The 25504-nt window shown below is 38.2% G+C and overlaps 1 protein-coding gene across 2 annotated transcripts in view; it reads left to right on the forward strand.

Annotated features, from left to right (window-relative positions):
• PRR16 (proline rich 16) overlaps window positions 1-15116 on the forward strand; it is a 243865-nt gene extending 228749 nt beyond the window's left edge. Inside the window, exons 3-4 of one of the 2 annotated variants that reach the window (XM_050945949.1) lie at window positions 10135-10231; window positions 13913-15116. The gene's annotated coding sequence lies outside the window, so the exon portion shown is untranslated. The remainder of the gene's footprint in view (window positions 1-10134; window positions 10232-13912) is intronic. The other variant, XM_050945950.1, reaches the window with a different exon arrangement.
• Window positions 15117-25504: the final 10388 nt, after the last annotated feature.

Consider the following 25504-nt stretch of genomic DNA (forward strand, 5'->3'; position numbering starts at 1 on the left):
GTCAATTGTATCTGAGGTCTCTCACCAAAGACAACACTTGTGGCCAATCCTTTAATAAACTAACTGAAGAGTTATTAACTAGGAAAAAGAAATGAGATGTATTTATAAGGTTAAAACAGGTAAACATACACTCACAAATGAGTTACAGTCTTAAGTAATAGGTAATAGAAGCTGCTGTAATGTGCAAGTTCTTTGTGTCTTCTAGGACTAACTCAGGCTAGAAGCTTGGGGATCCCTTCCTTAAGCTTAGAAATATTGCTCTCTTCAAATTCCAAGCAGCAGAGTGATACAGTTGTTTCTGGTCAGGAATTTTTATTCCCTTACCCCAGAGTTCAAACTGTGATGGGACAAGGGTTTGTGCATGTCTCCTCTTAACGACTGTGAAAGGAGCAATCAACAAAGTCTTTTGTCCACTGGTGTTCTACAATGGTTCAACCGGTGTCTATAGGCATTCTTTAATTGGGGAAGAGATGATACCTCTTGTGATAAACTTGTATTTCACACTTAGTAATGCATTTCTCCTGACTGGAGGGGTTTTCAGTTACAAAGCAAACACTTAAATACTACCTTATAGAATGGGATACAGATATTGTAAGTGAGATTAATGCATGCAGCAACTCACAAGCATTTCATAAAGTCAAACACTAAATACATCTCTATAAATCTAATGCCCAGATGAGCCAGACTGGTTCCCAGCTACGCATTCATCAGTGTTCAGTGAAGCCTAGAGGCCTTGGCCTGAGCTGGCACCTGGCTCTGCCACTATCACAAAGTTCTATTTTGATTTTCTCATGAAGGCAATTAAACTCATGAATACGTCAAAATGTATTGAAACAGACACTTTATTTGAATTTAGCCATCAGAAAATCCCCTTATTCTCTATAACAAAAAAAAAATAAAAAGTCAGCACCTCTTGGATCTATGTAATATAGTTCCTTTTGCAGGTTCCTCTTGCACCTGTAACAAGTCCTGAGTGGTATCTGTAAATATTGTATATCTTAAATATGTATAAATTCCAATGTATTGGTATGAATTATCACATTTTGAATACAACCTCATGATTGCTTATCATGAAACCTTGTGTGAATAACTTTTTTGACTCCCACACTAACTAAATACACATATATTTCTAAATACACAAGCCTGTACATTGTCCTCATGTCCCTAGGTGATACTCAAGTCAATATTGGTAAACTCAAACTGAAGTTAGTGAAAGTAGTACTGAAACCGGCTTTGAATTTAGCCCTGCCATCTCTGGTAATTTTTTCCACTGGAATTTTTCAAAGAAAAATAATTAATTGAAATGTTCACATTGGGAAATAAGTAAATAAGGAAAAATTAAAAAAAAATAAGGAAGTGTAGAAAACCCTTTTTCTCCCCATTTTTACCAACTGGAAAACAATATCAAAGTATGAAAGGTATGACTTACACAGAGATACACACTTTCTCACTTTTTTTGAGTATCTTTGAAATGGTAACAAACAAATCATTGCTATGTTATGTCTCACTTAAAAAAAGAGAGTGTTTAAAAAAGCAACATAAATTAAAATTTAATAATGTAAGTGTTATTTTCCTCCACTCTAACTTTTCCTACTTTTCTAAGAGAAGAAGTAAAAGAAAAAATACAAAATTTGGGGCCAATTTGCCCTGAACTGTTTTGCTTTGATTTTTTTTGAAAATTACATTAAAAATGATATTTTGATGAAAAAAATTAGTTTTGACATTATGCTGCTTTTAATGAAAAAAATTTTTCTTTAATAATTTCATCCAGCTCTAGTTAGATACAAGTCTAGGTACAAGGCAAGAAAGAGCAAGCACGACAGCAGTCTTTAGCCATAAGATTGTCCTGTTTTTGAATCATCCAATTTTTCTGAAAGAGATGTATTTGAAATATTCCATAGTTTTTGATAATCTACATGTCAGCTATACAAAAGAGACAGAGAAGGAACTGGTAAATCATCTCTCCTCATGAACCAATAAAAGGTGACAAGAAAATTCATTTCACTAAATAGTGTCCAATTGTGATGGATCTGGTATCCTTAGATAAGAAAAGCTGCATATAACATAATGCTCAGAAGAAGGTCATAAGAACTTTATTTTCAAATGCCTCCACCCTTCCTGTACTCTTGAAGATGGGAAGGTTTTGTCTGGACTAGCAGGGGAAAGAGAACCCTCAGCCCCATTAAAGATTACAAGTCCACTCCCTCCTTGTGGGTTTGAGGAGGGGGGCTCTGTGGCTAATTAGTTAGACAGAAGAGTACAGCATAATCTTATTGGCTGCTAGACATCCCAGGGAAGGGTTTAGAAGAACTTCACCATGCCAGGACATGCTGTTTTGTCTTAGAAAAAAAAAACGATCTCCCTTCTCCACTCCCGCACAACCCTCTGTGATTAGGATAAGACAAGGTTGTTGGGTTTTGCTGTAGGCCTTTTCCCTCCCTGCCAGACTAGTTGGATGGTATGGGTTTTCTTCACCTTCCTTTTAGCAACCCAGGGACCAAATGAGAATGTTAGGTTATGAAATGAATTGTTGTCACAACTTGGCAGATGTTCAGCCCAGATAATTGTTCAGAGGGGGCTCTGGTTGACTGATCAACAAGAATTTGGAAGCAGATTAGGAGAAGGTGTGTCCTAAAGAAGGTGGAGAATTGGTTGGAGCTCCTAATGTCTGGTACAGCAAGGAGACAACCAGCTGTTCCCCACCCTTTGGGCAAGGCAGTGGGGTCCCAGTAATGATTGAGAGACCAGGTTCATGGGTGGTTGACAGTGACCTTCCACCAAGTGGAACCTATTGCAAAGGATGGATGACCTGCACTGGATACGTTATTGCTGGAAAGTTCCCAGATGTTACTTAATAAAGTTGTGGCCCACTTAAACCACATTCCCGGTGTCTTTTATTTTATTTATTTATTTTTGTCCTCTTGTGGTGCTTGAGAAAATAAAAGACTTTTTAAGAACAAAAAGAGTGTGCAAGAGAATAGAGTCGTGGCTGAGCAGCAATAACCCAACACTGAAAATCAAAGCTTTGGTAAATTGACTTCAACACCTTGACTTATTGGGTCTGGTTTTCAGAGGTGTTGAGAACTCCCTATTCCTATTTCAATCAGTGAGAGAGGAAGGAGAACAACACCTCTGAAATCAAGCCCATTATGACCAGTTGATTTATTAGGATTTTTAATTATTAACATTACATGTTTTTATTATAATACTGCATATTTAAAAATATAACTAAACTCTGTCTAGGAAACAAATATTTTGCTACCATACTATTGTTAGACATGCCAGGATGTTTTCCACCCTTAATAAAATAGCTTTGGCAAATACATTCTGATATTTTAACAAACATTTTTCACATTAATATTTACTTGGTATATTACTCTACAAGCTGGGTTTTTTTTCAGTTTTGCAATAACACAGCTTTTGCTATAAACCTCAATTTTTACAGGACTGTACTTTACCTATATATTGTGTGTGTCTGAAATTTAACATGTATGACCAATAACTGGCCTGGTTTATGTCTCACCGTCAATGGAGTTGCTAGGTTGCACGGGGCATAAGTTTGTACAAAATTTGATGGATGAGCTAAATGCAAGATCATATTTAGATTGCACCACTTTTGCATTTTCAGAAGCTTTGTATTGATTTTCTAATTCAAATGATGGCTTCTACTGTTAAGTGTTAGAGAACTGCATAATACATATTGGCAACTACCAATGACCCCAGAAGATTTTGAATGCTGGTACTGAAATCCATGAAAGTGGCAGTTCTTTATTGCCTTACTATGTTGTAAAGAAGGAAGCAAAAAAAATAATTGAATAGGAGAACTGGAAATAGCCAGTTATTAAGGGATGAAATGAAAACCTGTGCAGATAGCCACCAAAAGACCTATGCACCATTTGAGTACCACTTAAGCCCTCCAGTGATATGTAAATCTTAGTTCAGCCTCTGCATGGGGTAAATTTCACATCCTGTACATTCAACAGGATTTAAAATGAATAAAATACTATTGTTCATAGTTCAGTGGTTCATGTATCAGGTTCAGATGTCGAACGGATCAATTGACTATTAGTTGAAAAGAATCAGAAATGTAGATGGCAAGGTGATGTAATTCCTCAAAGACATGTTTGATTTATGTTATCAGTATTTCTGCAATTGAATTAATAGTGGTAGTCTTGAATGTTTATAAGTACAGGAAGATCATGCAGGTATTTTTGAAAGAAGATTCACATGTGTGCTTATTTTTAAGGTCCTGGAATGTATGAAATTCCTATTTGTGTTGAAGGAACTGAAGAACAATCATTAAGAGGAAAATAGACCCCTATATTTGTAGTATTGTTAAATAAGATAGTGGCTTTTAAAAATGTATAGTAGGATACTAGGGAGAGTTTTTGACTGGCCTTTGTAATGTTGCAAACACATATGTACTGATTGGTTTCCACAACAGTTGGAAAATAATCTAATTCAGGTCTCATGAAAGGTGTTGGGTTGACAGCCCTGGAGACTGAAGCTCTCTATCCGCTAGACAAGTACACTACAGGCAGAAGCCTTGGCTACAATCTTTCCCATGCTTGGCCTGCCATTGTTTCTCAATAGAGGACTGGAAGGATTGCTTCTAGGGACGCAAATACAGTTTTATTTCCATTTCCATTCAGCCACTTGCTCTCTTCTGAAACTGCCAATAAGTGTTTTCATTAGTGCCAATGTTGAAGTAGATGCTTTTCCATTAGGGACTGAATTAAGAGCATCAATCGCTTCACACAAGCCACGAAGAGACAACAGATGGTGGGTGTTGTCCTCACTGAAGTCAATGGCAGAACTTCCAGGATGGCACCAGGGTTTCACCTGGTAACTTTGGTTGTTGCAGACCTCAGCTGCATTTGGAACCAGTGATGTAAAGACGAAAGGCTCAGTGGCCCATTGTCCTTTCCTTGGGCTAGCCATTTCTCTGTCTCTCTCACTGAACTCTACCTTTCTGTGCTGTTCACTGAGAGAAGCACTGCAGTGTTTCAGTCAACATTACTTTAATTAAGGACCTTCAGTATTGTTATATTATCTTTTTATGTTGTATCCATAGTGTGCTAGCTGCTTTACAGAAAATCATGGCATATTCCCAGGCCTTAATGAGCTTTCAACTAAGGAGACAACAGCAATAAGATAGGGGACCTGAGAGGTAACCAAAATAAGACATTTTATCGTAGTTATATGTTACGTTGGCCAAGCACAATCCTTCTTGTATTCGTTGTGTGCTTATTCTTCTCCTGTTGCCAGTAATAGTAGTTGTTGTATTTACTATCAAGTATTTATATTGCATTAGTGCTAAGGGGCTCTAATCCTGATAGGGCCCCATTTTGCAGTACAAATGCTCATGTAGACAGCAAACTTGTACAAATACATCATTTAAGCAGTAGACTTCAGTTACAAAACATGATATACTGTATTTTACTAATCCTTTCTTCATATGCTTTCTGGATTCATTAAAGACAATGAGCCTTATTCTCAGCTGGTGTAAATTGGTATAGCTCTATTGAAATATCTGAATTTCCAGCAAAAGCTCTCGCGTTGTCAGTGCTGTAGTAAAATAAAATCAAAAACCATTAAAAGAAATAGAATAAGAGTAACGTTATTGTTGATGCAGTGATAATAAGTGTCATCTACCTGCAAACATTATGGATTACAGCGAATAAAGAAAGCAATAAAAAATTAACAGAGTTAATTTTAGATTTTGAAATGTTTTACATCGTAGTTCAAGGTTATAAGTGAAACCATTTTAATGAAGACAATGTGTATTCTAATTGATTTCATGTTGGTATACTGATTATTTACAGGTTCAAAAAGTCAGACTGATTCTCTGAGTAATTACTACTGGAAAATTACTAGAAGTAAAAGCATGTTCTGAAAGAGGGTAGCTTGAAAAATCAATATAATTGCTTTACAGAAAGGTGTGGGAGTGGAGTTGTTAACATTCAGTTTTGCAGACATTTGAATGTTAATCTTGGTTTAGGATGGGAGACAAATGTTTGAACACAGTAACACACTGCTGAACATGGATGTGATAATATTAGTTTATAAAGTCTGAATGATGGAGAAGCACTAAATAAAAATTCCACCTCTCTATCTCAATGGGTGAGGGAACTTGACTGGGCCAGCGGTGAAGGGGTAAATCCCAGCAGCAAGAGAAGGAGACACTTGCTGAGTGACGCCAAGTAGCTCCTCCTACCCAGAGTCTCTGACACCCGTTGGCCAATTGGGGTGGGGGTAGGGGTGCTGATCGACCAACATTCCCCAGTTTCTGGGATTTAATCTGGAGCAAGGACCATGAGGACCCTCTTTCAGCTCTGTTTCAGCAACCCCACCCTTAACTAGGAATGGGACTCAAGCCTGACAGATGATGTGGGTCTAGCTGATCATCCATTTGGAGGTCAGGAAGGAATTTTTTCACCCTTAGGGACAATTGACAGAGGCCCAGGGGAGTTTTTTCACCTTCCTCACAGCACCTTCAAGCCACAGTGCATTAAGTAGGAATGTGCTTGGTACCTAGCTGAAGTATTTTTCTTAAGTTGTGAATTTGTTGCAACTTTCAGCTTGTTTCCAGTGAGGTAAAAAGGATAAAATGAATGGGTCCCCTAGGTAAAAGGCCTGTGATTTTGCTAATGGGCCTTAGCCTCATGGGATAGGGTGAGACCTTATGGCCGTTGGAGACTGAGGCTCCCTATCCTTCTGCACCCTCTACTCCTGTTATGGGGGGTGGTGAGCTGAATCCTGGATAGTAGGCTGAGGAGAGCCTTCCACCATTTATGGGTTATGTGGTAAGAGCCCTGTAACCCCCTGACTGGAACCACTTAAATACCTGATACAGGAGAGTATGAGTGATGGCCAGGTAGAGCTCCACTCATGTGTTTGTTTAATAAAAGTTATGGCCTGCCACTTACAATCCCTCCATGTGTCTTAGCCACTGTGTCTGGATCAAATATTGGCTACTTGAGTTCTGGATAAAACTTAACCACTATGCTCTCCACCAAATGTACTCTAAACCACCATTTGTATTTGTGTTTAAAAAAAGGAACCAAGGTATAATGACAAAGATTTCCAAACCCTGAATAGCAAGAAAATATGTTTGTGCCCTAAATGAAGATGAAAGAATTACAAATGGACAGCAAGAACAAAAAAACAAAAGCCAACTGACTAACTTCCATTGAAGGAAGAATTAGGCTTTAGTATACACACAGATTTCATTTCAAAGGAATAAGAAAAAATCCAAATAGCACAACCTAGACCCGGTTCTAAATATCTGTAGTGTTGAAACATAACAGTGTGTCCAGAAAGATGTCAATAGAATGTAGAAATGCCTGGAAAATATTTACTCCATATTTTTCAGGGTTTTAAATTGTTAAAAACTAAATGGAATCATTTCTACATTTCTTTTCTGTATCCACAATTAGAGCTGTGCAGATAATGGATTATTATTCTATTATTATCATTATTATAATATTTTATTTTTTATTTCAGGTTCAAAAGAAATTTTTTGACATTTTCAAATAAAAAAAATAAAAATTAATTTTGGGTCAAATGAAACATTTTGAACTGAAGTGAAATGTTTCAGTTTGATTTTGAGCATTTTTAACATTTTTGAAACAAAATGGAAGGCAATTTTCAAACAAAAAGCCATGTTGAACTGAACACTTGAAATGTTTCATTTTAATAATTACATGAAATGAAAGATTTTGACTTTTTTGACTTTTTTTGTTTGTTTTTGTTTGATCTTGTTTGATTATAAACAGTTCAGCAAATCCAACACAAATTCATTAAACCTTTCTGTTATGGAATCTGCATTTTTCACCAACAAACAGTGTTGGTTCTACTTACTTGAATAACCCACATATGAAATAGTTATTAATTATAATTCCAATTACATTGCTTGTGTTTTAAGTGACCTGGGCATGCAGCTTGCGGTTACTAAAGGGGGTTTTAATATTAAATACTGTAAACTGGGGACCTGAATGAATATCCTCTCTGGTTAAATATAAGTGACTGTTTATACTAAGTTTTAAATCAGTGTTCATTTACTATTTAGAAATTTTTTTAATTAGTACCCTTATAGGTTATTTTCCCCTTATTACATCATCTTATTAAAAGCTATCTATACAAGACTCTATATTGTAGTTTGAGTGGAAAGCTGATAACAGAAAGATGCACTACTAAAATGACTAAATATTGGACATATTCCAACTGCCCGTCTTTCAATATGTTTACACTAAATATAATTTTGAGTAAAAATGAGGAGGGTATGTGTGTTTTTTAAATTGAAATGGGGGAGGGAGGTCTAGAATGAAACCGAGGAGGGTTTTAGAGGGTAAGTTTTAGAATGTAATTGATTTCTTTGGGGTGGGGTCTTTTGGAATGAAATGCTAGTGTAAGGAAACGGTTGAAATGGTGGTACTGGTTGGGGAATGCAGAGAGAGGGAATATAATGATATAGTCTCTCTATATACCCCTCACTAGCTCTGGCCTCCCCGTCCTCCACCTCTGCATCTCTCTGTATATTTATTTAAATTTCTCTTTGTGTCTTTAGGTACTTTTATGCAGTTGTACATCTCTAAAGTTTACTGCTTTACCCTATATCAGGATATTGACAGGTATGGGTTGTAATGCTTACCAACTCCTTAACAGGTCTATTGTGGAATTAATTAATTTAATGCAGTGCTTTGAATATATACATCCCCCAAAATGGGAGAACTTGTAAAATTAGATGCTACATGTCTCAAAGCGGGCAGCTAATCACTGAGATCCCCCAAATTAGTGGATGTTTTTCCAAATTTTTGTCCTAAATGCTCTCTCTCTCTCTCTGCCTCATTTCCCCATCTGTAAATTCAGGATAATACAAATTTCTTACCTTACAGGAGAGTTGTGATGGAAAAATTGCACAAGCAACCTTAATTCTATCATTTCCTAATTTCTGAATGCTTCACTTTACAACTTACTAGTCTGTTAATGTTAATACAGCTCTTTTGTATGAAATATTTATTATTTTAAATTAATGTAGAGATGTTCACCCCATCTGGTTTCTGTGTTTCAGAACATTGCAAAACTATGTTTTGTGTGGGAGATCCCATATTAGCATACAAACGATTTTTTTTTCTTATGGAGACCATCAGTCACAAAGAGACCAATTTTTAGACATCATGTGAAGGTATCAAAGTATTCAGCTGTGCCCTGGGAATGAATCATGCAATGCAGGGTGACATCCAACATAACAAATGCTGCTAGGAGAATACGAATAGACCTTTCATGTTTCACATGGATATGAATTTAGATTTATAGAGAGAGACTGCATGTCCAAAGGAAAAAAAAAAAGAAGAAGAAGAAAGTGAATTTGATATCACTCATAAGGGAATTCAGTGTTGTTGTGAATAAGTTTGAGGAAGGACTGCATGCTGACAGACAGTACTGATAAAATTATTCATGTTTGTATTGAATTGATTAAGCCCTTCATGTATAAATTTAGATGAATTGATTGTGGAATTTCCATCTTGCTGGACCAGTGTGCAACACAATCCAGGGCCATTGCCACCACAATGTATTTTTTCACAATGCAATATTAGCCTGAGGAACTCATTGCCACAAGGTGTAACTGAGGCCAAAAATTTTAAGGATTCAAAAAGAGTTACATATTTCTATAAGAGAGCACTACAGATTTAAATGGGATATAAACTTTTGATTCAGCATGCAAACCAAGTCCTGACTATCTGGAATTAGGATGCAACCTCCCCTAAAGACAAATTATACCATAATTGTCCATTATACTATTTCTATGAGAGGCAAAATACTGGACATGGGCCACTGTTGTCATCTGATATGGCAATTCCTATGTTGCTGTACACCCACATTAATCCTACAGTGAAATGCTAGCAGAGCTTTTTCTAGTACCTGTCAAAATGATTATTGACAATGCATCAAATACCAGGTGTAGCCTTGCTTTGTCTTTCAGTAGAATTGAAGTGATTGACCCCTAGATCTCAGATGTAGGGAAATGACTGTTTCTGTTTATACTGTGCCAACACAAGTCTTTCTCTGTCCCCATTACCTCATCACCTGATGAAAAGATATCACCAGTCATTTCTTGTTTTTGTTTGCTAGATCAATGCTGGGGATAAAACCTGGCTCAAAAACTGCAGGAGAGTAACAGTGTTTTAGCGTCTAGTTTCTGGAGTGGAAGGATGCAAAAACTGGAGAGGTAAACAAGATCTGCTACAAAGTTTAATATATGGTTATGATGAGGAAAATGACTGTGAGAAACTGAAGTATTACAGATATGCTCACTGTGTTTATTCTGAGATTAAGTCCTTGCTTTAGTAACAAGGAAATTATTAGTTTTTGTTTTTCTCCCCTTAACCAATGCAGAATCAATGTAGCTATGACGAAGTGATAGGGATTCTTCTAATCTGACACAGTACATAATAGACTTTTCAACTAAGTTTCAATTGCAGAATCTTCATTATTTATGATAATGTGGGACCATGAAGAACCCCAGGTTGACTTTCAGAGCCTATGCTGAGTTTTCAGTTTTTTTCAACTTTCTTTAACTATAAATACATTTGAGTACTTCTAAGATGGACGTTACTGAGAAATAAAGACCAAACACCCATTATGCCATAATCAGAGTATAGCCTCCGTCTAAATGTGCCACATTACCTCAGTTGCAGTCAATTGCCATAAACTGAGTATGTACAGTACAAATCTGAAGATTATTTTGGATTATACATTTTCTCTAAAGAAACTACATGCTAATCTGTGCCTCTGGTATGTAACAGGAGAGATTTGATTTATTTCTAAGGTCTCAGCACTTAGAACACCTGCCAACAAGGGATTCGAGACACTCTGAGTGGATGTTCCAATATCAGTAACTACATCTCATCACATCTCCTTTCTGTCCATGGGCAAGACTGGAAGCTCCTCACAGCTACTGTTGCTGCTTGTTTCAACTACGTGCTAGTTCCCACTATGTTTCTGTCATATAAAGTGGCATAGCGTATATACTCTTCGATATCATTCTGCCATGATGTTTCTGTGGTTTTATTGCTGTTTTCTGACATTGCTAACTTCAAAATCTCAAATTTAGCAGGGTTCAGCTGTGTGCTGCATTTTTGACAAACCATAAGTAAGTCGGCCACTATCTAAAGAAAAAATGTAATATATATTATTGATATTTTAAAATTGGTTACATTTGGCATTAGCCTTTCTGCCAAGGGAAAGTGGTTTGGGTAGCAGTTATTCAAAGAAGTGGGAAAACCAGCAATTATGTCTTCAAGGTGCTTAGCATAACAGATCCCAATTGGGGCTAGTTGCTACTGGAGTATAAATATTAAATGTGAATAAATATCTGTTTTCTTGCTCCCTGAGCTGGGATTACAGCACAATTGGCATGCTCAGCCCAGAGAAATGGGAGGGACAAGTTGAAACTATATTTAAATTACTCTTCAGTGCCCTCATTTGATTGGCACATGGAGTAACATTGTTAGCTCCAGTGTATCCGACAGGCTAGTTGTAAGGCACCTGAGTGTTGTGGGGACATTAAGAGAATCATAGAATTGTAGGATTGCACTCAGGCAGGACTAAGTGTTATCTACTTTGCATTTGTCCTTATTGAATTTCATCCTATTAACTTCAGACCATTTCTCTAGTTTGTCCAGATCGTTTTGAATTTTAATCCTATCCCCCAAAGCACTTGCTATCATCCACAAACTAATCCTATCCCCCCCACCCCAGCTTGGAATCAACCACAAACTTTATGAGTGTAGTCTCTGTGCGATTATCTAAATCATTGATGAAGATATTGAACAGACCTGATCCCTGCAGGACCCCACTTGATATGCTTTTCCAGCTTGACTGTGAACCACTGATAACTTTTCTCTGGTAACGGTTTTCCAACCAGTTATGCACCCGCCTTATCGTAGCTCCATCTAGGTTGTATTTCCCTAGTTTGTTTATGACAAGGTCATGAGAGACCGTATCAAAAGCCTTATTAAAATCAAGATATACTACATCTACCACTTCCCCCTTATCCACAAGACTTGTTATCTTGTCAAAGAAAGCCATTAGGTTGGTTTGATATGATTTGTTCTTGACAAATCCATGGTGACTGTTACTTATCAGCTTATTAACTTCTAGGTGTTTGCAATATGATTGCCTAGTTATTTGCTCCATTATCTTTCCAGGTACTGAAGTTAAGCTGACTGGTCTGTAATTCCCTGGGTTGTCCTTATTCCCCTTTTTATAGATTGGCACTATATTTTCCCTTTTTCAGTCCTCTGGAATCTATCTCATCTTCCATGACTTTTCAAAGATAATCGCTAATGGCTCAGATATCGCCTCAGTCAGCTCCTTAAGTATTCTAGGATGTATTTCGTCAGGCTCTGGTGACTTGAAGACATCTGATTTGTCTAAGTAATATTAACTTGTTCTTTCCCTATTTTATCCTCTGATCCTACTTCATTTTTACTGGCATTCATTGTTAGATGTCCAATTGCTACTAAACTTTTTGCTGAAAACTGAAACAAAAAAGTCAGCACTTCTGCCATTTCCGCATTTTCTGTTATTGTTTTTTCTCCCTCATTGAGTAAAAGGTGTCCCTCTCCTTGGTCTTCTTCTTGCTTTTAATGTATTTGTAGAATGTTTTCTTGTTACTCTTTATGTCTCTATCTAGTTTGATCTCGCTTTGTGCCTTAGCCTTTCTAATTTTGTCTCTGCATACTTGTGTTACTTGTTTATATTCATCCTTTGTAATTTGACCTAGTTTCTACTTTTCGTGGGACTCTTTTTTGAGTGTCAGATGAAGCCAGTGCAGTGGGATAGTTTGCTCTTGTTCCCTTAATAATATCTCTTTGAAAAACTGCAAACTCTCGAACTTTTTTTCCCATTAGACTTCTTTCCCATAGAAGGAACCATGCATGGAGGAAATCCCTACAACAAGAAAACAACCTGATAAAACTATCTTTGGGGCATTTGAAGTTCCCTTTGAAGGTCTACTCATACAAAATGTTTCAACAAAGTAATAGCAAATTTCTGAACACTGTAATATTCATGGTTTTACAGAAAACACTAATAATTGAGCTGGGCCTCTCCGCTGAATCAGTATCAGACTTAATATTAGAGAGTCAGTGAGGTAGCACGTGTTCTAGTTGGTTCAGTGATACAACGGTAAATGTAGGTGTAAATGCAGACTGCACTGCCTCGCAGATCATTCTTCCTCATGACATGTACAGCCATACATTATCATGGAAACAAGCCTGGGAAAAAAGGACCACAATGATGGATTATTTAATTGATCTTTTTAAAATCCTAACTTTGTATCAAAGTTAAATTTTAAGAAGCAGGAGTTGGACTCCTTCCTAAATTTAGTTTGACTTCTGAGCAGTACTTTAAAATATTTAAAGTTCTCTTTTCAATAAAGATCACAGACTTTTGCTTCTTAATTTTCAGTATTAAGGGTTTGTGTTTTTTAAATACACTATAGTTGAAGAGGGCATTCTGTTACCCTCTCACTACACTACTTTCAAAGCTTCTAATTTACATTCTGGGCACGTAAAATATTGTCATTGGTTTCAGGGGCATGCACAAGGGGGAACAAGCAGGGGCACAGGTTCCCCAATAATTGTTGAGGGCCCAGAACTCCTCTGACCCTGGGGCTGCAGGGGCAGGGAAGAGCGAGCTCCTTCCTAGGGCCTTGGAGAGGGATAAAGGGAGTTCCTGCTGAGATCGTGGGGAGGGAAGAGCAAGCTCCTACCAGGGAACGGGAAAGAGAAAGCTCTTAATTAAATGAAAATGTTAAATGAAACTCTTCCCTATTATGGTTTTTATTTGTTGATAACTATATGTCTTTAAAGTTTTGTTTTCTGTTTTGTTTTCTCTTTGACAGCTCCTTCAGGCTGGAAGGAATATCTACATTTGGAGGCATATCAGTTCTTTGATGTTGGATTCATCATTGTGACTTCTTGCAGGCTAGCTCTGATGAAAGTAACCTGACCCTCCTTGGAGCGTGGAAGCCTTTAGAGTCAGAGCACAACTAATTACTGGTGTAATCTGCATGAAACCATCTGCCTCAGATCTGACAGCTATGAGCTGAGCCCTGACAAAAGCCACAGCCTTAAATTCTCCTCACTAGGAAAGAAGAATAAAGTGGACTAAATACCTTGCCCAGTTACAGAAACAACTGTCTCCAAGCCTGACACTTGAGGAGTTCAGTACTGAGCAATTAGAGTAACAAACAATAAATCAATTTTTCATGCAGTCCAGCCAGCATCCAAAAAATATTTAAATATGTAGCCAAAAGGAAACATGAAGCACTTAAGTGATTGCAGGAAAAGCAATGCATGTACTACAACAGAGGAATATTGCTATTTGTGGGGAAAGAAGACCTCTGCCATCCCTTGTACATATTCAAAGCCATAGAAGAATGGAGCATCAGTGATGCTAAAATGCTTGAAAGAATGTTGTCTCCTGTTCTCCACCCAAATCTGAAGAAAAAAAATTAGCTGTTACAGATTGCATCTCAATGCACTTCTGATATTTGCACTGTCACTTCCATTCAGGGTAATGATGTGTGCCATCATTTGCACAGATGGCCCCATGAGATTTTAGACTGCAACAAGCTGTATCTTGCAGGGGCTCCAAAAGGAATTAAAAAGTAAAAAGCTGAAGAAAAGGAATGCTCTCTTACAGTGAGGATTTCTCCCCACAGGAAAATAGTCCTTAAGATTAAAAAAATATGTATATGAAAAAAGCATCAACATGATAAAGTGGATTTAAAAAGGGATCTAATTTTTTTTTAATGAAATTAATTTTATATCATAGTAACAGCCAAGAGATTTAACCTATTGAACTATATACCCAGAATGTTCCTGCTGGACATTGACAGTATCCTCCTAGAAAATATGAAAGAACAAAGTCATTTGTAATATGTATTTGTCATATAGTAATTTTTATAACCATTTATCTATGCTTCATGGAGAAATGTAAAAGACAAACAGCATTTTCAGTTTATTTTTCTAAATAAATGTGTTGTTTGTATTATTTGCAGTCACTTATTTTAGATGGTTTTCATTACCCCAAAAAAGGATTTAAAGATGGAACCAAAACATAGCAACTGTTTTGCCATGTTAAATCGTAACGATTTGCAGACTGAAAGCTTTAATATAAATATTATAATTTGTAAAATTATAACGTATATTTATACTGGCAAATATATATGGAAAAGAAGAAGAGGAGGTATTTTAACTCTTAGTTTCAGTACATAGGTTATTTTAATAGTCACATGAACGAATGGGAAGTTATATAATTGGTACAGGTTTTTTTCTGTAATAGTATGTTGTAGCAAATGAAGATTCAGCTGCCTAGGAACTCAGAGAATAATTCTAATGTTCATGATTTTCCAAAATTACACACAGTCCCCTTATCAAGTGATTCACTTCATCCAGGAATGATTTTTTTCACACTGTAACATACTCACCAGGCCATTAAAGATACCGCTATTTGGTCAAGAGGAATTTGGGAATCTAAGGGGTAAGAGAGATTGATCATTACAATCATCCGCAGGTTTTCATTTAGGAACAGTCATTGTATCTGTCTAATGGGTTATTTTGTTATCAAGTCATTGAGCACATTGATTCTAGAGCTGTTTTGAATAAAAATATATATTTTCCTTTTTTTCATAATCCTCTAGCCTGCGTGTAATTTCAAGAGAAAAAGCAAAGCATGTGATATCAATTCTCTTACTTTAACCATCAGCTTTAATCTAAACAGGCTTTTCTTTATTCCCTTTGCTCATGAGGAACATACTAATTAAGTGTTGAGTAGGGAAAAGTGTTCTTTCAAAAATAATAATATACAGTTGAATTTGGGTAAATAGCTTAGTACTCATGCTCTGTTTTAACGTGCTAACAAACGTGTATATGCTTCACTCCTTCTTACGGATGAAATGATAGAACTGCTGAAGTGTGTGTCTGAAGCCCTATTACTGCAACAGGTGATAAAGTTCTTGGGCTTTGGGAGAAGACAGATCTGAGTTCTGTCTCACTTAAAACTGTGAAGCCATGGGTAACCACAGTTGCTGATTGAATGATTCACTGCAAAAAAAATCAAATCAATTTTAGCCCTATTTGATAGTAACTGTGATATTTATGAATGTACTAGTTATTTGTCATTACTGAAAAGTGGCATGTTCCTGTGTCGTGGGGAAGACCCCCCCCCCACTGCCACAAGTGTCAACAAGAGATGAGATCTCGGAGCACAGCTGAGTCACGGCCTTAGTTCACACATACAATTTTAGTTGACGGTTGACTCATAGATAAGTTGCTATGAATATTCACAGATTTGTCATTTGCACTGTAGAGTCGGTCACCTAAGTCACAGAGACTCCCAGACTTTTAGGGCCAGAAGGGACCATCATGATCATCTAGTTCAGGGGTGGGCAAACTACAGCCCATGGACTGGATCTGGCCCATCAGGGCTTTGGATCGAGCCATAGGATTGCCACCCTGTGGCGCCAAGGGGCTAAAGCAGGCTCCCTGCCTGCCCTGGCCCCATGCCACTCCCAGAAGCAGCCAGCACCATGTCCTTGTGGCCCCTGAAGGATAGTGAGGGCAGAGGGTTCCGTGTGCTGCCCTCACCTGTGGGTACCTTCCCCGAAGCTCCCCCATTCCTGGCCAGTGGAAGCTGCAGTGAACCGCAGCTATTAGGAGCTTCAGGGAGGTACCCGCAGGGGAGGGCAGCACATGGAGCTCTCTGCCTTCCCTCTCCCCCAGGGGCCAGAGCGATGTGGTGCCAGCCGCTTCTGGGAGCGGCAGGGAGCCTGCTGCACACCACTGCCACCCCAGAGCCTCTCAAGGTAAGCAGCGCCAGGCTGGAGCCCGCACTCCGAACACCTTCTGCATCCCAACCCCCTGCCCTGAGCCTCCTGCCACACCCCGCACCATCTCCTGCACCCCAAGCCCTTGCCTGGAGCCCCTTCTTGCACACTGCACCCCCTCCTAACCCCTTCTCCCAGCCCTACATTCATGGCCCTGCATGCAATTTCCCTATCTAGATGTGGCCCTTGGGCCAAAAGGTTTGCCCACCATGGTCTAGTCTGACCTCCTGCACTTTTTAGACACAGAATCTCACACACCCACTCCTGTAATAGATTCCTAACCTCGGGCTAAGTCACTTAAGTTGTCAAATCATGATTTAAAGACTTCAAGATACAGATAATTTACCATTTACACTAGTTTAAATCCGCAAGTGCCCCATGCCCCATACTGCAGAGCAAAGCAAAAAAAAACCCCAGAGCCTCTGCAATCTGACCCAGAGGAAAATTCCTTCCCAATCCCAAATATGGTGATGAGTTAGATTCTGAGTATGTAGACAAGACCCACCAGCCAGACACCTAAGAAAGAGTTCTCTGTAATAAATCAGAGCCCCATGTAATGTCCCATAACCAATTATTGGAGATATTTCCTGCTAGCAGTCGCAGATCAGCTACATGCCATTGTAGGCAATCTTATCATACCATCCCCTCCATAAACCTATCAAGCTCAGTCTTGAAGTCAGGTAGGTTTTTTGCCCTCATTGCTCCCCTTGGAAGACTGTTCCAAAACTTCACTCCTCTGATCATTAGAAGCGTTTGTCTAATTTCAAGCCTGAGGTTGTTGATGGCCAGTTTATATCCATTTGTTCTGGTGTCCGCACTGGTGCTTAACTTAAATAATTCCTCTCCCTCCCTTGTATTTATCCCTCTGATATATTTGTAGAGGGCAATTGTATCTCCCCTTAGCCGTCTTCTGGTTAGGCTCAACAAGCCAAGCTCTTTCAGTCCTTTATTTTGTGTGTTACCCCATTAGGTGGCCTGAGTTTTATAACTAGAGGATTCTCATTTTATGTTTGCAAATTATCTACATCCATAATTGTTTAATTAAATTACTGTATCGTGCTAATAATAGTATTTCAAAATAGTCATGAAAGAATTTCTGGTGTGAATATTCTCACAATAACATTTGCAGCCGTGTTTATGACATTTTTTGCTTTCTGCAAACATTCTTATGACTAAATACTTGTTCATCTGAATGCAAATAAATGAGAAAAATGCAACTTAAATAACCTGAATTAATATTTACAAATATGTTTTCTTCTTTACTTGCCCAACTCTAGAGAAAGCTGTATGATATTTTTAATATACTAACTGCAGCTATCTAATACTCTAGGCACACATACAGTTTTATAAGGACAAATACAGTAGAGTAGGAAGTCCTGGGTGCCAATGGAGCTGTTATTCTATGTTAATAATGCATAAATAATAAAGATAATAGAACACTTTAGTCTGAATTACAAGAAACAGTTCGTGTGTCGTCCGGAAGATGACGTAGCAAGAGAGATTATGGTTCTCAGCAAAAAATACTGTTGTTTACAGATCTTTATTAGTAGAGCTTTTGCATATTTCAGAAGATGCTGAAACAAATATTACTCACCACCTTTCAAAATAGAGGTCAGCGCAGATAGAAGTGCCCAAATTCTGCTGTCCGTGGCGTTAGGATAAACCCACAATCTTTTACTTTTATAGACTTACTTCTGTATAGATGGGTGTAACTGATAGCAGAACTTAATAAACCATATATTCTGGTTTGGCTACCAGAATGCACACCAGAAAAACATAATGGACAGTACCATTAAACTGCTGTGTAGAAACAACTAATAAAAGCCCAGTAATACAGTTAATTGCAGTGATTTAGATTTATTTGCTGTTTTTGTGTGGTCCAGCTATTCCCCTGAGCTAACAGTTCAAAATAGAAAGGTCAATACTTTACTGGAATTGGAGCCATCTCTAGGCAAATAATTAGTTCTGAAAGTCTTTTATTTAAGTCAGTTTTCAGTGCCCACTTTTAGACTTGGTGCCCTCTTGCATTTCTTTGTATGTATATGTGTATGTATTTACATAACATGTTTTTTAGCAAGTTCTTAATTAGTGAAATGTTGCAGAATGTTGGGGCATCCAAAGAGGTAAGAGTGGTTGAAATCCTTACATTTCTGGAAGGAAAAACTGCCGCAAAGTACCACTAATTCTGGAGATTTAGACAGATAAATATGATACAGATAAATATGATAAAATGGTCCTTGTAGTCCAAATTTGCAGAATTCATGTATGTCAGGGGTCTCAAACATGTGGCCCATGGAGTTATTTGCTGCAGCCAACCATGCTCCCCCTGCTAGTTATTTCCTGTGGCTGCCAAGCTCCCTTCCCCTGGCGCCCACCCAGTGCACCGCATCCCTGCTCCTCTGCCTACCTCTAGGCACTTCCTGCTGCCAAACGGCTGTTTGGCAGCACTTAGCACTTTCCAGGAGGCAGAGGAGGAGGAGCAGGGAGCTGTGCACTCGGAGGAGGCAGAGAAGAGGTGGGGCGGGGGCGGGGATTTGGGGAAGGGGTTGGAATAGGGGCAGGGAGGGGGCGGAGTTTGAGTGGAGACTTTGGGGAAGGGGTTGGAATGGAGCAGGTGGGGTGGGAAAAGGCAGGGCAGGAGTGGGTCTCATAGAAGGGATGGAGTGGGGGTGGGGTCAGAGGCAGCGGGGTGGGGTGTCAGTGTTGCGGCCCATGGACCAATGTACTAGTCCTCATGTGGCCTTCCTGGTGATTTGAGTTTGAGATCCCTAATGTACATCCTCTTGGTGTCTATACTGAACTATGCTGACTCAGCTGATTTGAGGAATTTGGGGTAGATTTTTAAATGTATTTAAAAGTTACCTAAAGATGTAGGTAGATGCCTAGAGTTTTTTTCAAACATGCCTAGGGTCCAGATTTGTAAAGGTCTTTAGGCATTGTTCCTCTCAGTGTTGCAAGGCCTAAGATGCACAAAATGGTGTCACAGTGTTCAGCATTGCAGCACTAACTTTTAGACAAACTGCTGCCTTGTGGAATCCTCAGTCCTGAGTTGGAACCCCAGGCTCCCTATGCAATGTGTGATTAGGCACCAAAGGAGATTCACAAATACCAGGGAAACCACCTAAGCTAGCCAGGAAATGCCAACGAGAGGATCGGGTACTAAGTCTCATCCCACAGAGGTAGTGAGAGGCCCAAGGGAAGTCCTTTTCTCCTCTCGGGATTTAATTATATATACAAAGTGGAACAGCTTCAACAGAAAGGATTCAGAGAGTGACTGTCCTAAAATACCCCATAGCCTTGGAGTTAGGGCACTCTATGGGACATAGGAGGCCCAAGTTCAAGTCCCTGCTCCAAATCAGGCAGAGTGGGGATTTGAAAAGAATTTCCCCAAGTGAGTGCCCTAACTGTTGGATATTCTGGAGGACACATAGACAGACAAGCTCCGACCTGAAAAATTCCCAATCTGGTTACTTCTGGCTGTCCTTTATGTAAGGTACAATTCGGTCAGTAGGCTCAGAGAATGCCTGCTGGATTGGGTCCTGCAGGCAAGATAGATGGGGGAATGCCTAGTTTCAGAATCCTGCCTTGGTTTAGGGTCATAGGTTATGCATAGGGAGTTATTCGGGGTCAAGTGCCACCGCTAGATTTCTGCTTGGGGGCAGGAGGAGAGGTGCTCTGTCTTTATTCTGCTTTCACCTGCTTCCCTGGTCTTGCTCAGTCCTTGTCCCTGGCAGCCAGGCCCATGTGGGTAGCAGAAGGGGTGGGACCAGCCACTTCTCAAGCCAGCTCTTCTGGGAGTCGCTGCTCTGTGTCCCTCTTCCTCTGGCACATTTCTGGCTTGCTCGGCCCTGCCCCTGGCAGCCGAGCCAGACCATCCACCGCTGCCCCATTCCCAGCCAGGTTCTCTCTTCGGCAGCTGCTACACTCCACAGAGCAGTGACCTGGGGCACCCAGCTTCAGCTGGAATGAGAAACGGCTCCCTCCATTAGGTTGAGTAGCACTCATTCGCATGGGTAGTCCTACTCAGCGTGAGGAAAATTATCTGGAATTGAGTCTTAACCATTAGTATAGAGGACAATTCTCTGAATAGTTTTTGCCTCTACATTTTAGGAACTGAATAAAGCATAAGAAATTAAAACAGACTGCAGACACAGAAACCAGGTGCTTCAGCATTCATAATACTTAAGGCATTAAGACATTTTTACTGAGAGATAAAGAAGAGGTTGATATTTAACAATTATTTCCAAAAGCCTGGAAGAAAAAGTTACCTAAATTAATCAGTGCTTCATTTTCCTGTTGAGACTTCAGAATGTCTGGTGTAAAATGTTTTGACAGCAACTAGTCACTACTGTGGCAAACATTTTAATGCAATCAAACACATTCAAGCAGTGTAGCTTTGTATCTTGAGCAAAAACCATTTGGGATCACATTACCATACAAGAGCAGAACATATTATTATTCTTTATCTGAATGTGTGCTTAATCATAATCAAACCTCTATTTATTATGTGTTTTGTGGATCAAAATATTAACCACTAAGGCTATTATAAGCTCAGAATTGAAAATGCTTCTGTGTTGTTTCATATGAAAGAAAGACAAAAAACTTGAAAGATGTTAGGATATAGATATTCAGGCCTGTCTACAAAGGCCTATACTTTAAGAATGTAGGTGTATTCTTATCACTTTGCTAGTTATAGAGGTATAAAGGAAAGAATCAAAGATCACTGTGTAATGGCTTCTCTTACTGTGACAGGCTAAGGCCTTCAGCTAAGATGTAGTTAGGCAGCCATAAGCTGGGAAGCGTATGGTCACATCCTCACATTCCAAACTAGTCACATTGAAATAAGGTGCTATTGGGCTATTAGGAATACAATCCTGTCCTGATATTCCTGTCACCTCCAGAGAAAGGCAAGAGCCTAGATGATGTAAAAGGAAACTTAGTTTAATAGCATCCTTTGGGCAAGAACTCACTTATCAATAGACACAGCTGGAAAACCCTTATGTCTGTATAGATGTAGTTGTAAAATACTCACTTTTGTATTGTTTTGTATGTTTATTTGCATAGTCTCTATCTGGTTCTGTAATTGTTTCTGTCTACTGTATAATTAATTTTCTTGGGTGTAAACCAATTAAGGTGGTAGGGTATAATTGGTTAAATAACCATGTTACAATATGTTAGGATTGGTTAGTTAAATTTCAGTAAAATGATTGGTTAAGGAATAGCTAAGCAAAACTCAGGTTTTACTATATAGTTTGCAGTCAATCAGAAAGTGAGGGGGAATGGGAACAGGGACTGGGGATGGGGGAATTGGGATCATGTTTTGCTAAAGGGGGAATGGGAACAGGGGATGGGAACAGGAACAGGGACACAGGCAAGGCTCTGGTATCAGAGCTCGGAAGGGGGACACTAAGAAAGGAAACTGGAATCATGCTTGCTGGAAGTTCAACCCAATAAACATCAAATTGTTTGCACCTTTGGACTTCGGGTATTGTTGCTCTCTGTTCATGCGAGAAGGACCAGGGAAGTGAGAAGGTGAAGGAATAAGCCCCCTAACAGATGTGAAAGTTCAAAGACATATAGCTGAGCTATCATGTAATAATACATCATCATCGGATCATTCTGTTTAAGTAGTGAAGGCAATACCAATCTTTAAGAGCAAGAAAGTAAAACAGACGAATATATATTTCAGAAGGAAAAACATTCCCCTAAATATCATAGTCCTACAACTCACTGGGTAATGCTATTTACATTTTTGTGTTCTGTTAATATGCACACTGTTTTCTTAAAGATGTCATTACAGTACTTTTCTACTGGAATAAAAGCACTCTTTCAAGAAACATGGTTACTCAGGTGCAAAATAAATTTCACTTTTTCCAAGGGAGACTCTGATTACAGTATCTTCAGCTTGCTTCTGAAGATGGGCTAAACACAGATACCCATACCTAAACCCCTTGAATTTCCTAGATCTGAACAGCTGTTTGTGTTAGATTTTGATCAAATTCGATAGATATCCCTTGACAGCAGCTGAACTCATAATATTTCCACTATTCAAGGTAGCAGAATAATTGTAAAAGCAGGCAATCTTATAAAATGTATATAATGATTAAAAAGAATCTTGCAAGAGCAGCTGGCTAATAGAAGTGCAGAGCTGAATCCAAACCTGAGCTCTGATTCAGCCCCATATAGTCTAAATTTAACCTGGATTCTAATACCCTTGTCTTGGCTCATATCTACTTGATTCAGTTTTAAGAGATTTTGTATTATTAATTAACATATGATGGCTAAATTGTTCAGCAAGATTACACTTAACAGGGGAAAATATTGTTTCCAAAAGGACACAACTGGATGTCTTTCAGAAGTAGGACTCTTAACAACTGCTATAATACGTAGCACCACACTTGAGTATTTTCAAGTGTCATTCTCAATACTGTCAGTGTAATAAGCTTAAACCAAGTCCACTTATTTTTTCTCACACATGCTTTTTAAATTATGTTTGAAGATACACTCTTTAAATTGATCTTTTACTTCCTTTTTCTTTTAAGTAGGTCACTAAAGATTATTGATCTCCCAGATTCAAAGCTATTGTAATTTTCTTTAAGGACATCTGGTTTTGCAATATTAAGAGTCCTTTTACCTATTCATCCCTATAGCTTCAAAATATAACTGTCATCTTTGATCTTATAAAACAAACTAGTTAATACACCGGTTGAGAATTTCTGTGGAAAGCAATCTAAATCCCTTTCTTTTTGGGGTATATATTTCTTCATATTGCTCTTGTATTAGTGGTTCATAGTTTAATCTAGACAGCACTAAATTAATCTTAAGAAATAGAGTAAACATTTTTTACTTATTTGGAGAGCATAATTCCATAGAACTATATTGGACTGACTGTAAGCAAATTAATTAAAAAAAACTTTTTCTAAGGAAATATTACATATACAAAGTTTTTAGGAGATTGGTGGGGAGTTTTCATATTTAGAAATCACTTTCTTTCTTGAACATATGATGTGAAATCCTGGCCTCACTGAAGTCAATGGCAAAACTTTCATTAACTTCATTAGGGTCAGGAATTTTCCCATAGTTTCTGTAGATGTTATAAAAGATGGCATCAATCCAAACCTCTGGATCTGAACACTCCCAAAACCTTGTGTAAGTTCAGAGATGGATCTGGACTTTGCGGCTCAGGCCTATTTCAATTTGTAATGAGAGAGAAATTTGAGGAGAGCAGAGAAGGAAGAAATACCTAACAAAAAAAGCCTGTCATAAAGAAGAAATCAGGAATAAAAATAGTACAGTTCATACTAAACTGTATTAATTGTTTAGCAGGTTTTTTTTCTTTTCGTAAAAAGAATATTTTATACTGGTACCAAGGGTGGCTAGAGGAAGCAAATATTCTTTATTAACTGCAAAAAAAAACAAAACAAAAAACCATTTCTTACAGAGAAGACTTTCAGTTTATTTTTGTTGAGCACAGAAGAGGAAGATTAACAAGAAGACATGGTATGAAAACCTGAAGTTCCAAATTCTGAGACCCAGCAATGAAAATAGATGCATGAAGTCAACCAATGCAGCAAACTCAGATGACAACTGATGCAGAAGCCCAATGAATTTGGGCAGAATACATTTTTTATGTAGAATTCTAATATCCTAGGGTGGAGTATCCTATAAAAACAGTAAAACTGAAATTGCTTAAAAGGTTTACAACACAGAAACTAGTTGACTTCAAGCTGTACAGCCAGAACCATACTAATATTTAAGCTACGGGACCAAATCCTGTAGTCCTTATTCAGTCCTTATTCAAGCAAAATTCCCATTGACCTTAATGAAAATTATGCCTGAAGGACTCTGCAGGATCTGACTTCTGTGAAATTAAAGAATATGTGACAGAATAAGATGTTCAAATTATTATTATAATTATATAAATTAAACAAACATTGGTATATTTCCAGGAATTTGTAGGTATTATATTCTGACTCCCAGGAATCTATATTATTCCATAAATATAATATGAACATACTGAGAGTCGCCAGGCAACACTCATTTAACGAACTGAAGGTTAAAATGTTTACAGAAGTTGGCCATGCATCCGACGAAGTGGGTATTGACCCACGAAAGCTCATGCTCCAATACGTCTGTTGGTCTATAAGGTGCCACAGGACTCTTTGCTGCTTTTACAGAAGTGTATTTCTTAGTTCACACTAAGATCTGCAGGTCAACCATGCCTAACTTCTTCAAAATTAGATACCATTTCTCATTTGTTTTTTCAGAATTGTTTAATTTTTGTTATGATCATCAACTAATTTTGCAGGATACATATATATACACATAAAGTCTATGTAGCACTAAGAGAACAAAATATTAATGATTTCTATTAAAAATGTTCCCAAAAAGATTTGAAAGAGAAATGTGTAAAAGTTCCATAATAAAACCAGGTAAGTTGTACCAGGTTTCCTGCTTTTATCAAATCAGAATTTGGATCAAGTTCACCCAAAGATTTACTGGAATTTGCAAACTTTTTGATAAATTAATGTTGTTGTTTTACTGAATGTGGATCTATTTATGGATTGGGTAGAAGTTAGGGTTGAGCATGAGCAACCCTTTTTA

Source organism: Gopherus flavomarginatus, chromosome 3 (assembly GCF_025201925.1).
Source record: "Gopherus flavomarginatus isolate rGopFla2 chromosome 3, rGopFla2.mat.asm, whole genome shotgun sequence".
In the NCBI taxonomy this organism is placed as follows: Eukaryota; Metazoa; Chordata; order Testudines; family Testudinidae; genus Gopherus; species Gopherus flavomarginatus.